The sequence below is a fragment of the Phalacrocorax carbo genome, chromosome Z, assembly GCF_963921805.1.
Source record: "Phalacrocorax carbo chromosome Z, bPhaCar2.1, whole genome shotgun sequence".
NCBI classification, from domain to species: Eukaryota; Metazoa; Chordata; class Aves; order Suliformes; family Phalacrocoracidae; genus Phalacrocorax; species Phalacrocorax carbo.
In genome coordinates, this window is record NC_087548.1 from 38,288,912 (window position 1) to 38,302,570 (window position 13,659).

General features: G+C 36.9%; 1 protein-coding gene across 2 annotated transcripts in view; it reads right to left on the reverse strand.

Annotated features, from left to right (window-relative positions):
- Positions 1 to 13,659, reverse strand: part of LOC104048953 (proprotein convertase subtilisin/kexin type 5-like) — a 198,447-nt gene that overhangs the window by 97,016 nt on the left and 87,772 nt on the right. The window lies entirely within an intron of this gene.

Consider the following 13,659-nt stretch of genomic DNA (forward strand, 5'->3'; position numbering starts at 1 on the left):
GTGAACAAGTCAGAATTTCTGTTCTGCATTCTTCTGCAACCTCCTGTGTTCCTAGTATGTAGATCTCCATACAACCTCCAGCAGGCACAGCATGTACCACACTTTTCCATGAGGAAGATGAGATTGCACCAATGCCCACACTGCTGTTTAGAGGCAAGCTTGACTGGCTTTGTGCCAGGTATGCTCATAGCTTCCATGTAGGCATGTCCTGGTCATGCCTTGGGCCAACCCTGCAAGCCTTCTGCCTTTTTGGGAGCAGAAAAAGCAGCTGAAGTACCCTCCACATCAGAGGCAAACCCTGTGCTTGGAAGCAGAGGTGGGCTGCAAGGGTATAATCTTAAGAAGCTGCTGAAGGAAAACAGAAAACTTCCAGTGGTTGCTCACACCCCACTCATCCCCACTGCGCAAAGCCACAGAGGGATGCCTTGCCTAGCCCTGATCCATGCTTTCTATAAGAAGACAGCGGTCATCCATATGGTCACCATGGTGGGAAAGCTGTCCCTGCTTTTTGTGATCTTTGCCTGCAATATAGATTTCACAGTGTGCCAGTAAGTTTTGCCCTCATCCTTGTGCAGTCAACTAACTCCATTGCAGAAATGCAACACAAGCAACAAGAAGCAGATAGGGAACTTCAGAGGGCTGCTGTGGAGAGGAGATATGGAGTTTCAGACCAGGCAGGGAAAGAGATGGGGAGTTGATGAGATGGAGTAATAGTGTAAGTCTTGGGTAGCCACAAAGAACAAAGCTTAAAAAGTCGAGGCAAAAAATAGATAACAACATGGCAAGCACTTCAGGGGAGGTGAAGTGAAGTCAGTTGCGTACACAGGCACTCTTCTGCTGGTGGTGGTTGACAGACTGATTACATAGACATCTGGAGAACACGGGTGTTTTTGAATTAAAGTTGATGCCCATATTACAAACAAGAATCACAGTTGGCTTCTCTTGGTGCAGCTTGTTTTGGGTAGAGTCACTCTTACTTCCCTATTATTAATGCAACTTTTTTCCCTTAATCTTTTGAGACACTTAGATGAAAAACACTAAGATAAATTGTTTGGAATGGATTAATACAAAACAAGAACAACAATAAATAGGCCTAGGAAAAAAAGAGTGGAAATAAAAAAATAAGCAACAAAAATGATTAATGCTAACCTGTTAAAATTTCAAAGGAGATAATTCAGTTTATCAGGTAAGAAGGACATATATAATCTATGAGGAAAGTGTAATCTTTATTCACAAATTCAACATGACTAGATGCTGATAAATCCTAAAGCTGGATCAAGGTTTCACAATTATATATATATGTCAATTAATTTCCTATTATCTCTTTACAATTCATCATTTGGTTGCCAGACTTGATCAAAGAATTTTTCAAGACTGAATTTGAAGTTCATTTTTTATATGAAGCTTAATTTTCAAGCCTAATTTTCTTCATTTGAAGAAAGCCTATCCAACCCCAACTGATAAACCGATGTCTTATCCTATTACAGAATTATTTTGAAAAGCCTGAAGTAAATAATTCAGCACTCACCGACAAAAACAAGTTTTAAAGAGGTCCTTCTTAATTTTCAAGTATCTTCAAATAGTGTTATAGCTCTGTGTTTGTTTGAAGCAGTGTCTTTTTAAAATATATTGATATTTATAGGAAAATGCTAGTCTTAAGAATTATTTACAAGACACGTGATTCCCAATCTTCCCTCCTTCTCATCAGGATTTTGTAAGGTGCCACATATAAGTTTAGAGGTGTTACCACTCATACATCAAAGCATGGATGACTAGAAATGTAGGTATAACATACCTGCATGCATCACCTCAGTGCATAAAATTTATTTACGAATCACTGCCTGCCTGCTTCCCAGAGGGAGATTGCATTGGCAAGAAACCCCTCCTGGGTACCAAAATTTGGGAAGCAGTGATGGAAAGAAGGTTTTTTCAATTCAGAAAGGGCACAGATGGAAACCACACCTAGAGAAGGGAGGCTGCCTGATGCAAAATGTAAGAGGCAGCTCAGGTTTCAACATGGTTCCCAATGGAGTACAGGGATATCTGCCACTTTGTTAGCTACATCCACTGAGCACCATCAAAAGTGTTAGATTTCCACCAGATCAACAAACATACCCTGGTCACCCCAAGGCCATGCAATGTTTGTAGAGGGGAAACAGAGGGAAGGTGTGGTGGGCGTCCAGGGGCCCCTGTGTGACTGCACCTCCCAGCAGCAACCCACCGTAACACAGGACTACCAGCAACATGAAACTACCCTAAATTCTAGCTGAAGTGGAAGTAGCCACAGCGGTAGATATAACTTTACTAAGAAGTAGCCAAGGCTTCAAAGGACTGATATTGAAGTGTCATGACACATATTTATTGAATTAAAGCACAGTAAGAACTTTCATGTAAATTTATCATAGAAAAAAGCATTTTCCAGAGAGAATGAGATCTTTGGACAGTTTTACAACATGTGAGTTAAATTAACTTTGCTGAATATTTCACTAGTCCTCACGTATTGGAAAATCCTTTTTACATTATTTTAACTCCAGTAATGGCATAAATTTATTTTGTAAGCAGAATTTTATAAAAGGCCTTTGATTCTCTGCCAAGATTGTTGTTAATTGCATTCTATATTTATAATGGAAGTGACAAAATTAAAAGTTGTTTTATTCATTTCAAGGTCATATGTATAAAATTGCACTTCTTGCAATCAGTTTCCCACTGTATGAATTAATCATACATGCAACACAATTTGTTTTAATATGTTACCTTTAATAGGTCCTTCAGGTAATATTTCAATTATGCTGTGAAAAGGAACACTTTCTAAAAAATCTGTATGTAAAAAATTATGCTTGGAACAGACCCTGAATTCTGCAGTTAAAATTAGAAAATACTCTTGATTAATCATTACACTAATTTCTTAACTAACCTGATAAACCAATAAGCTGAAACTGATGCCTGAAATTGATTGTCTGCTTTAAAGCTATGAAACCTACTGAGCATGAAATCCTGAAAACTTCAAACAGTTCATGAAGGCAGCATAACCAGTAACAAGCAGTGAAACAAGAGGCACTTTCAAGTTAGCATTTTTTGTGAATGTACATATATGTCAAAACACAACAATCTCCTGTCTTTGTGGGATGCCTGCATCACATACAACTTGTTTAAAAAGTTGATGCAATCCTAGAACAAAGCGTGACTGACCTTCTACAAAGGCCTATCTTGATAAACTTTAAGGGTCAATGCTTAATTTCACTGGATCCTTTGCCAGCTTATATTGAAGGGAAATAAGTTCCCAGACTACCAACTGGCACTTTGAAGAGACACTCAGCTAAAAGGTTTTGCGCTTGTTCTTTGTGTTAATGTTAGTGTGATGGAGTACCACAGAATAGAACTTGAAAGAAAACTTGGTTATAAGACATTCTGCCCATCTACAAACATCTCCCTCCTGGAGTATAATATCAAGAAAAGGAATGGAAAGAAAAAAAGCTTTTTGTTGTTGTTGTTTGTTTGTCTCATAAGGAGAGACATGAAAAAATGCTATTCAAAGAGAGATTTAGGCTCAAAAGGCCACCAGGTAAAAGAAATATCACAGGCATCATCTGCCCAAAAATTTGTACTTAGATGCTTATAAAGTTGGCCAGAACTTTCCACCATAAAACCACCTTTTATGATTCTGCTTAGCTTTAACTGCTTTACCTAATTTTTCCATTCTAGGCAAATAAGCACAACTTTTTTAGAAATGCAATTATTTTCATTTTCATATATGAGAGAGACAGAACACAAAGAACAAAGCAAACACACAGGCAAATAAGATGAATTTTCTACTCTTTTTATAAGGAAGAAATTTGTCAGTCTATCAATAACAAGTCACAGGACATTAACAAGTGACAGGAATCTGTCACTAAGGTGTCAAAGGTGTACTCAAGAAAACCTTAGTAAAGATAATTTTTTTTGCCTTATGATTCCCTCATTATTATATGGAGAACTTGAAATACATTGTTGAAGAAATACACTTCTGTGAAAAGGTGTGTTACTTTTTCCTGCTGCATGCATGAACAGGGCTGGAGCACCTGCATGCTAAAGATAAAGTCTTTTAACAACTCTCTAAGTATATGAGAGAAATTTAAGAGCTACACACTGATCTGTCACACAAAGTAACTTTTTTCAGTAACTTTTTTTTTCCTGAGACAGAAATGATTGTGCTTCCAGCAGTGATGGAAGAGAAAAGGTGCATGCTCTGTGATTAACTATCAATCCCCATCCCACTGACATAATTTAAACGTAAGGCTTTTACTTTCTAATAACCACTCTTAATTTGCTTTTCAGAAGAGGAAGAAGGTATAAGGCACCAGGAACATCTTTAAGATAAAAGTTAATTAAGGTCACCTCTGAAAATTCAGAGTAAGGAAATATCCAGAGTTAGTGAAGACAGCTGCTGGTAATTTGAAAAGCCTCTGCCATGTATATTGGCTCTGCATTTCAGAGCCTCTGTCTCTGACAGCGATTCTTTGAATTCCACAGACACACTGACTGTGGATTTCTTTGCTGTATTTTATTCTTCTGGAGTTCATAAAGTATTTCAGAACACAAAAAGCTCAGGGAACTGGAGGATTTAAAGCCCTCCAGCTTTTTATGACACTAACATTATAGTCCAACCCACTTCAACCTGTCACCAGTGAGTCTTTTCAGAATGGGAACATAAGGAGAAAAGAGTTTCAGAGTGTTTCAATACAAGCCCATCACAAACAGCTCTGGGCATACACTAATTTACTGAGGTCTTGTAAGAGATACTCAGCACAGGAATTAGTTTGTAAATAAATGAAGAAAACAGTGGGGGTTTTGGGGGTGTCTGTGTTTCTTTCTTTGTTTAGGGTGTTGGCTATTTTTTAATCCAGAGGAACACCTAGTGAAAAGAAGAAAACTTCACACACTCTGCAAATTCTGTGCTGCACATAGTGTAAGGGTGGATATTAAATAATTGTAAAAAGGTTGGAATAGATCATATAAAAATTTACATGAGGTTATATTATTCTAGTAGGCCGTGCTTGAACAGCTTGATAACTGTCAACTACTTTTCTCAGCATAATTATGTAATAAACATATTCCCTATGCATAAAGACAATGCATTCTTACTAAGAAAAAAATTACTTAGCATTTATTATAAATTAGAGTAGAATCCCAGGGATGGAACCTGTGACATGAACTAAACTATGTAGTTGGTGGACATTGAAAATTATAGGACTAAAGGAACTTTAGATGTTAAAATAATTTTCAAACCTCTATGGGGAGAATGGAATTTTAGGTAGGCATTTTTATCTGCAGAAAAATATCTGTTGGTATTTATTTTCTGCAAAACTTGTCTTTAGTTAAATTTTCAAATGTTTTCAAAGATCTCTCTTACACTGGAATATATTCGTAAACAGGAAAATATGATATCTGAGAACCCACAATGTAATAACTGTTGGAGAAAATATATATTTGAACAGCAATTATCAGAAATGCATTTTATTGCATCCCAGCAAAATGTCTTATGTGGTGCAGAAGAAATAATTTTTTAGATCTATTCACATATAATCTCTAATAATCTGGAGGATGAAAAATACCTTCCAAAATGGCACTGGGTTGGGATGTTGTTCTAGGAACCTTTGAAAAAGCAGATATAAAGGAACAGTCAGATGTTAAAAGCATGTGCAAGGAAAACCTCTATCTTTAGCCTTTAAAACACAATCTGCTACACCTGAAAAATAATAAGAATAAAGCTATTTCACAAAGGAGAGATATCTGGATATTAACAGTGGAGAAAGAAATGACAGAGTAAATGTGAAAAACAAGTTACGCAAATCTTCAATGTGAGATCAGGAAAAATGCCAAAGACTTGGGTGTTACATCACAGACAGGATCCTGTTTCTGAGATTCAAACAGTGTTGTAATGTGGTTACAGCACAAGACTGGAAGCTGTCTTGAGTCAAGGTCCCCAAGGCTAATGACTTTTTGCATAATTGTGGGAAGTTACTTAGAGAATAACTTGAAAAATAACTAATCTATTTCTCACAAATAGAATCAAAGGTGACAGCATTAAAACAAACACATGGAACACTCCACATCTCAGACACACACATCTTAAACTTCACAGTGCAGGTAACAGTGATGCTGCCATGCCATTCTCTTTACATTTGTTAGCTGTTACCAGTAAGCAGCTAGCTTGTCATAAGTGTGAAGTTCTGATATGAGCTCAACAAAGGACTGTGCTTCAACAATATTAATTACCAATTTACAATTACCAATTTGTTTTTGTGAGTGGGCAAATGAATCTGAATTTATAAAACAACTATGTCTTTCGTCTCTATTTTCTACCAAAGGCAAAACAATCGTGAATAGGTCCAATGGAGTCAATGAAATCTGATATAGAATGAGAAATAGCAAATGAAATCAGCAAATTATATGTTCAGTCAAGTATATAGTTTTATGTATTAAAAAGAATTATTTACTGATGTCTTAATATGTTTTAAGCCAAGTGAAAATTTTAATTCAGCTTCTTTTCTTGAGCACAAAAGGCATTGGTGAGAAGGAATAAAATAGTTCAAAAGCCAGGAAAGAGCAGAACTTACATCTGAGCTTTTCTTTTTTTCATACAGACTTCCATATCAACTGTACAGTAACCTTCTTAAGGTGGGTAATCCAATTCTTATTCTCATTCATTAAAGCAAATCACAGGTAAACCAAGTACAGTATAGTTCCTGTGCACTGGAATTAAACCTGTTTAGCAGCAACAACAAGACCAGTATTACCTTTGAACAGTATATTGCTGCCTAGATATACCTAACTAAAAGGACTATTTCATTTGCTTTGGAGACTAAAAAATATGAAGCTGCTTAGACTTCAAGACTCCCCTGCCACATAAGCAAAGGGGTTTTTTTTAACCTAATTCAAGCTGGTTGAGAGGCTGTAGAAGAGATGAAAAGCCATAGAACAAGGAGGATGTGTTCCAAGCAGTTCTGGCAACCATTTTACACACATGATGGTGGTTGATCCCTTTTTGTGTGCAGACTGAAGAATGAAGTAGCATACATACTTGGGAAGAACCGAATATTTGTCTGTACTTTTGTCATTCTTAATCTGTGAGACTAGACTGTTTTATCTCTTCACTCATGACATATAAAAAAACAGACAAACAAAACCCCAATTTCAAATAATTTTGGAACATGGCTAACAAAATGGTAAGGCGAATAGGGAACTACTGCATTATACAACTTAATGGGGAAGAAGATGGACAAAAACAGGCACGTATTTTTCCACAAGAAAATTATTGTAATCACCATGTAAAAATGGTTTAATTTAGCTAGTTTTTACCCTTGGAATTACTGGTTCAACACAATTATTAAACTCTCTCTTTCTCTCTTCCCAGTGTCAACAGTCTCAGTGAACAGAACATAATCCTAGAATTTAGATTCTGCAGCATCCCAATAACCTTTCCATTCTATATCATACAGCGTAGTGCACAACCATGGAGGACTGTTTCACCATTACCTCAGTTTTTTCCATGGTTATAAACAGCAGTCATATCACAATGAAATTTATGAAACATGGTTGAAGCACTAAATATTGGGCATGTTATGCTTTCACCTCAATGTGACTCCAATCCAGAAGACAGAGCAATCAGTTACTGGACACAGGGAAAAGCAGAAGGAAGGGACACAGGAAAAACATGGGCATACAGCCTTCACAATTCTATATGTTGTCAGCAGATATGTTGCTTCATCAATAACTATTTTACTTACAAATTGCACTGATTTAACTGGAAAGACATAAAAGTAAATATATTCAAAAAACCAAGCAAAAATCTTTGCAGCTAGCTTCTTGAACCATTTAAACGATGCTTTATATCACCTTAATTTACTCTTGTTAATTACAAACCCAAAATATTTCAACCTGACATAAGCATATTTAAGATGAGACTTGGAAAATAAGTCCTTACGATAATTCTTCTCGTGCAACTATATGGATAATGAGCATAGTTTAAGGTTTTGCTAATGTTTTTGGAGTCTAAAATTAATCCTAATTTGGGAACGAGGCCTCAGATTGCAAAGGAAGTTAGTGTCAATCCCAATATTGCTTTACACAAATCAGAAACTCTTGGTATGCTTTATGTATATTTCCTATTAACTTATTTATTAAGTTTCACTAGTGAACCGCTATCAGTGTTTCTGAATATACGGCTACCTAAAGTTGGATATATTATAATTTTCAATATTTTTTAAAAGCTTTAGAGTAAGAACTGGAATACTGACATGAGTATTTTTGGCTAGATCATGCATTTGCCATTCCTAGGAAAATCCACCCATATTTATCTAAGATATTAGCCTTAGAAAACATGGGCTTGGACACAATGAGTAAAGCTTGCTAGAAATTTGCTGCTGAAAATTCCAAATGTACCACCTACAGTTAACATGCTTGTACTTGAGAAAGCTCACTGTGTACTGGCTACACCATGTTATCTATATAGCAGATATAAAGAAGAGTTTTGGATGAGATGGATACAGGTAGTCTGTCATCTGTTTGTTCTCTTTTTAGCAAAGGAAAAAAGTGATTAACTAAAACCTGTAAATTTGCTTTCCCACATGCTTGCATTTCACCACCTTTTACTATAATGCCTACAATCTAAAAAAGTCATGCTGTTGGATGTAAGAAAATATCACTATTCTCATTCTACTGAAGAGGTACCAAAAGGTTAAATTGCAAATCTGAGACTAGAAGAAACAACTCTACTAGGATAGCCACAGGTTAATAATAATAACTTTTAGAATTAATCTGTGAATTCTACACCCTTTCCTTTGCTCTGTAAGCAAATCATCATATCACATCTGTAAACAAAGCCAGGAATAAAACTTCACACTGCAATTTCTCAGCATCTCTGCATAAGTTAGCAAAGTTATATACGCTTTGCCAGTGAGAGGCAGGAATGTTTTGCTCCACTTTAGTGCTGACCCACGGTAGAGGTCTGCCCTGTGAATTAAAAGATGACACTGCCACCTAATCATGCATGAAGAAACCAAGTGATGGAATTTATTTAGTTAATGCCTTTCCTCTATTTGATCTTATAGCTGGCAAGCTGATTTCTATGATTTTCAGGGAACCTTCACCTGCTTTGGTGATAAGTTTCCTATTTGAAGTGTCCTATATATCTGAAATCTTCAGATATCACAAATTCCTCTAACAAGGGTATCTGGTGTTGCTACATGCAATACCTAAAATGGCATGAGTTAACGGAAGTGAAGAAATAACAATGTTTTTCTACTTTTCTTCAACTGTCTTCTACCTGCGTTGCCCCACACTTCATGCAGTCATTGCTACTGCTACAGGTGTCAGTTATGCATTGATTTTCAGGGACCAATGGACCAGCACAGCAACTGTGGGATCAGCAACTCTGCAACAGCTCCACATTTGGACACTTCTCTGGAGCAAGTCCCTTATAGCAGGACATGCAGAGAGTAACTTATCTCATCACAGATCTTGTGGTCAACTTCACCATGAAATCTGGCTCACAGGGATAATGCTTTACCTATCTGTTACCATAAAGAACCCTTCCAAATCAGAATTACTTCCAAAGTAAAATAAGAATTACTGCTGGGAATTAGTACATTATTAAAAGGTTGGAGTATCGACCCGGCAGGCAGCTAAACCCCACTCACTCACTTGCTCCCTCCTTCCCATTGTGATGAGGGAGAAAATTGGAAACACAAATGTGAGAAAAATTTGTTGGATGACATTAAAACAGCTTCATATAGGAAAAAAAAGAAAAACACACAGCCAAGTGATGCATAGGCAATTACCCATCATCTCCCACCTGAAGACCAATGCCCATAGTGCTGAGCATGATGTTATTTGGCACAGGATATCTCTTTGATCAGCTGGGATCAGCTGTCCCAGCTGTGTCCCCTTCCAGCCTCTTGTCCACTGTCAGCTTCCTTGCTTGAGAAGACAGGATATGACAGTATATGACAGTATATTATCAGTCACTATCCTGATTGATGTTTTTCATCCAGATTGATACCAATATGTATCAGCTGGAGAGATCTTAGGCGCTTCAGCAATCTCTTTTTACTTAAAAATCTCCACATTAGAGACCCATCATTTCTGTGCAAGGAAAAACCAAAGGGAACAGAAAAAAAATTTCTCAAAAATATTTTGCGTCAGTTCTACTGAAATCACACTTAAGCAGAAATGAAAAATATCCTATGAATACAAGAATGCAGTTCTGGAGTTTCATGTTTAGACCTCCTTGGCAGGAAAAGCAGTCCACTGGACCTCCTAAAAATAGTCTGGGGGAATGTTTTTAAGGAAAAAAGATATTTATGCTTTTATGCATGGAAGATACTGACTGATGTCATAAAGCAAAAAAGAGGAGCAATACAGTGATGTGCAGGCAGGTCACAGATGGCTCTTTAGCCATTCTGCATACTCCATTTCTAATAGTAGATGACTGTTGTGACAACATTTTAAAGAAATGAATAGTTTATGACTCTGGGTCTCTACCATATTCCAGCACAGATACATACTCCCTACCCATTTTGAATTCTGAGTTCAATTTCAATTACACTGTGCAAGATATGTACCTTGCTTAATCCTAAATTTCATTTGATGCTGTTCTGCATTAAATGGACCTCCCATTTCTCTTTAGAGCTGTATTTCAAAGATCAATGAGGAAATTGTGGAAATAAGTTCAAGTTGATACTTGTTTTTTAATGAAACATATCATTGATTTGACAGGAGCAAGGTTTGCTCCTAATTAGAAAAGGGGTTTTACCATAAGAAGTCTAATTCTCACACACTCACTACACTGCAGAACAGGTTAGTAGATCTTCATCTGATGTTTATGGAGTGTTAAGAAGAGTAGTGCAGGGATGTAAGCCTGGGCTGAAAGACGAAATAACTCGTACCTTCTCATTACACTCTCCTTGTCACTCTTTGACACCCCTAGCCAACAGCCTCACCATCCCACGTGCTGGAGAAGTAAACAAGCCACAGTCTCTACCTCAGTTTGCTAAAATCAGAGATTTGGTGATTGGTTTGGGATTCTATAGCAACAGAAGTAATTTTCAAAGCAGGTTAAACTTTCGTAGCACAGACCCCAGCAGGGAAATCTACGTCTATGATGCATACCCACTGCTTTACTTCTGCATCTGATTTTATCTATCTTGATTGCTTTCCTTAGCAACAAAAAAAAGTAACTTGCCTTCAAGAGAGCAATCTGACTTTGCTTAAAATGTCAAATGTAATAATTTAACCATGTATCTTTAAGAAAAATTACAAAATCACAGTAATGTAAAACAAGGCTAGAAAAAATAAGCCTGTCTACAGCAAGAAACCTACACAGATGCACATTTTTTCATTTGCAAGAAAAAGCAACATCTAAGAATTTTATCCTGAAAATGTCTTATAAAAACATCTACTAATTCCATTAAGATATTTGCTTATAACATAACTTTGCAGAGTTCAACCATTAATAGCATGTTATTTAGAAAAATGCTTAAGTTAAAAAGCTTTTGACACTGGATTCACAATTGCTTTATCAAACTTGTAATTAAAGGTCTGCTTTTAATGCCACAGGCATTAAAAGGGGAATCAATACTATACTTTGTGCATGTATGTGCTGGCTGAGAAGCTTTAATGAACCACATTTTGCACTGCATTTGACTGAGCTGACTACTGTGAAATCAGATGGCAAACTCAATTACCACATACACAGCATGGATCCACTCTTCAACTTTCTAAGACCTACAATATCTCAAAAGGGATCAACACACAGAAATGTATTTGTGCTCTCAAATTCTACTCAGCTGTAGACATGTAAGTATAAACATATGCAACTTGAAACTGGTCTACCTTTTTACCGAACGAAAACTTGCCTACTGTAGTTGTAGACTCTCTCCTCCTAAGTTCAAAACATCAAAATACAGATGCATACTTGGAGTTAATACCAACTCTAGGGAAAAAGACCATCTGAAAAAACCCTTTCATTTCTAACTGTCCATAAAAAAGAATTCAGAGAAGTAACTGCCACAAATACTTCAACTATCACAGCTTAAATCCCTCCTATTGTTGACTTGGAATTGGAAGGGAAGATCTGACTCATTGTTATCAAGTATACATAAAAGAACTAGAAGCAGTTGCATAATGCTTCAGAATGTAATTTTATTTGTGAGCTCATTGTACGGTACCTCAGTAATTAGAAACATGAAAAAGGATTTCCTGTAGTGTTGTGGTTAAATGTTCTGAGACCATGAGAGTCTCATACATTATAAAAAGGAAGAGCGCTGCTCCTCAAACACCAGTTAGGTGGTGAGAAATACCACTCACTGACCAATACCAAGGTAGTGAAAAAGGACTTTTTTTAACCTTCAAGCAGCTGGAATTCTGGCTGAACTTTACTTTTGTTTATTCCTCTGTTTGCCTTCTGCCTCTTTCAATGACAACTCAAAAAAATTTCTGTCTTTGGGCTCTCAGAGAATTATAACTCCTACCACTTGTGGACTTCAGAGGGGATTATGTAATGCAGTGTGATAATAGATTAGAAGAGTTTACTAAAGCAGTTTGAAAAAAACTTTCATTAGGATATTTTTCAGTATTGAAGCTGGAGCCTGGGTCAAAAGGCTACTGAATCAAGCCTTGTAGTCCAATGAATTTTTCATTGTCTTGTCAATATGAAATGCTCTCACAAGGGATTGACCATAGAGGGCAGTGATGATGGTGCTTGTTGAAGGTGAGTGAATCAGCTTGACAAAGACTGCCTCTCCTCTAGTCCAGATAATTATCCTCAGCTACTAGCAATTCCGGGGTCCCACTTATTCTCAAAAAGCTTCAGATGACACACATTTTATTCTGAAGCAGGAAAACATCAGAATTTCAAACCATCAACACTTGGCTTGTTTTCTGTTCTGTTTTAATGCAGGCCTTATCTCTTCCCATAGGTTAAAAACCTAGTTTAGATTTTTTTAAAAAATTATCAAATGCACTGTGTGGTGGGGATTCATGCTCCACATTTCTACAATATTTTTCTTTCAAGGAACGAAAATTTTCCTCTAAAATATTTTACACTCATGCATCAAGTCCTTCAGTCCTTTCCTGAGAGAGACAAAGGATGTATGATGACTACCCCTGGCGTGTGGCCACCTGAAGGACAGGCATGTTCATTGGGTAATAGCACACAGGGACTCTAAGTAACAGTTAAAATAGAAAGTGAAGAAAAATATGCTCGGAATGAATCTGTATAATTATCCTACTTCAGCACAGTACAGTTCTGCAATGTTTATCTCCCTTATTTTTACACTTCTACACTGGGACCTTTAATTACCGCAAGTGTCAAGCAACACAGATCTAATATTTCATGATCTCCATGCTGCATCATGCCCCTAGGCACTTGGTTGGGACACTATACTGTAATTAACTTTGAGGCTAGCTGATGAATCACTAACACCGCTCCTTGTAAAATGTGGCAATCTCACCCTAAGCTGACACAGACTGAACCTGACTTCATTATTAACATCTGCTAAAACTGCAGCACATAGGATATGGCCATAAGTTTAAAATCAGAATAGAACCAAAATGCAATAAATCAGGATTGCAATCCCTGACTGCAGCTTCTATACCAATGACCTCTGACCGTTTTCATTC